Source organism: Schistocerca cancellata, chromosome 1 (genome assembly GCF_023864275.1).
Source record: "Schistocerca cancellata isolate TAMUIC-IGC-003103 chromosome 1, iqSchCanc2.1, whole genome shotgun sequence".
NCBI classification, from domain to species: Eukaryota; Metazoa; Arthropoda; class Insecta; order Orthoptera; family Acrididae; genus Schistocerca; species Schistocerca cancellata.
In genome coordinates, this window is record NC_064626.1 from 470,807,649 (window position 1) to 470,809,704 (window position 2,056).

The following is a 2,056-nucleotide window of genomic DNA, read 5'->3' on the forward strand; positions in this document are numbered from 1 at the left end:
TGTAGGATACACAACACACTCAGTCCTCTGCCGGGAATCGAACCCGTGCCCCCTTGCTTTGCTGGAGGTAACGCTACCGCTGCCCAACGAAGGCGGACGATTTCCATTTTTGTTCATGGTAGAGTGAAGGTGAAGGTGCACAGTGGACGTGGATTGGATCAAATACAACCAATATTATGTTACAGCAAAAGTGATAGTTTTTCAATCATATAAATTATTCTAGGGATATTCATAAGCAGAAACAATGGCCCAATGTGGCGTTTGTCCCAGCGTTACCAGTTACAATGGTCTGCACTAGCTTGGATAGCGCGACATGTGACAGAAAGAGCAAACTGTCGACGCAGCAAAGCATTCTCCATCCCACTCTACGCTAAATGCATCACGCAACGACCCGCTTGTTTGCACACCAATATACAACGCCCCATAAGACCACTTCAGTTCACCAAACAAATTATCTCTCTCCCTCTCCTTCATACACACACACACATACACACACACACACACACACACACACACACACACAAACGCGCGCCCGCGCGAGAGAGATTCTCGCTCTCTGTCCTTCTGCTTTTCTCCCTGATCCCACCTATTCCGCTCCTTCTCTCTCTGTGGCTCTCGTTCGCCGTCTGTATGCCTTTCTTACTGCATGGGCGGTTAATGCAGAAAACTGGCAAGAGCATTCTTGTTTCAACTACCCATTCTCTTCCTCCGTCGACGCTTTTTCAGAGCCATCTTTAAGACAAGAAGAAACAGAAGTTCACATTCACGTCTCACCGCCCGGCAGGTCTCAGTTGCGAGACAGGGACAGGAAACGCCACGCGTCAGAAGCAAGTGACGGATCGTTGGAGAGCACGTTTATCTTGATATATTGCACGATATCATCCTTGTAGAGGTCAGCTGTCGGAAAATAAAAGAAATTAACGAACATTTATGATAAATGTGTGTTTGAGTGTCTGAAACACCAAACGTCATAAGTTCATGATATTTTATTGCACACTAAACCGGATTCCGAGAGAGCAGCTCGTCGAATAGAGATGACGAAATCGATCACGGTTTGATTAAGTTGCTGCCTAAAAACTATCTGTAAGTGAACTGATAAGAGGTCGTAAAATCTGATCATTTAAACTACAGTGTAACAATTACTTAGAAGAAATTGCATTACTGGCTAAATATTACTACTGTAATTTATCGTAGTATAGTATATAGTATTGTATAGTATCACCAAGGTAAAATTGAAAGTCACACGAAATGTCGGTGATAAGTTCGACTGACCTCATTCAAACAGATCATTATAGATGGAGCTCCCGATGTTTTTAGAAGACATTTCCAGCTTTTGTAGCTTGGAACCACTCCGTCTTCAGGCCACAAGTGGCCAGTCGGGGTCATCCGACCGCAGTGTCATCCTCAGTTGAGGATGCGGATAGGAGGGGCGTGGGGTCAGCACACCGCACTCCCGGTCGTTATGATGGTATCCTTGACCGAAGCCGCTACTATTCGGTCGAGTAGCTCCTCAATTGGCATCACGTGGCTGAGTGCACCCCGAAAAATGGCAACAGCGCATGGCGGCCTGGATGGTCACCTATCCAAGTACCGACCACGCCCGTCAGCGCTTAACTTCGGTGATCTCACGGGAACCGGTGTAGCCACTGCGGCAAGGCCGTTGCCTTTTTGTAGCTTAGGGCTTTTTTTAATTTATTTATCTTGTAAACTGTTCATCATCTAGTTTAACATTATTCTGCGTGTTTTTCACGTCCCTTTTTGATATATGTTCTTGTGACCTCTCTCCCTGTCGACGGACGACCGCACCGACTTCTTCGTGCCTGCTTGAAATATATATTAGTATCTAATTACGTGTTACGAATTAACCTATTAAAATATTATACGTCTAGTATTAAAAGGAGCTTTAAATATTACAATAATGCAAAATGGAAGAAAACAATAGGAGAAGAGAAAAAATAAGTATCTGATTTATCATTCTCACAAAATTATCTCGAGCAAGCGATAAATACAACGACGGTTTTTAAGTAGTCTTCAGTTAATTCAGTGACTTCCGTAC

The 2,056-nt window shown here is 44.1% G+C and overlaps 1 pseudogene; it reads right to left on the minus strand.

Moving 5' to 3' along the window:
* Positions 1-1,547: 1,547 nt before the first annotated feature.
* LOC126099571 (5S ribosomal RNA) lies at positions 1,548-1,665 on the minus strand (annotated as a pseudogene).
* Between the last annotated feature and the right edge of the window lie 391 nt (positions 1,666-2,056).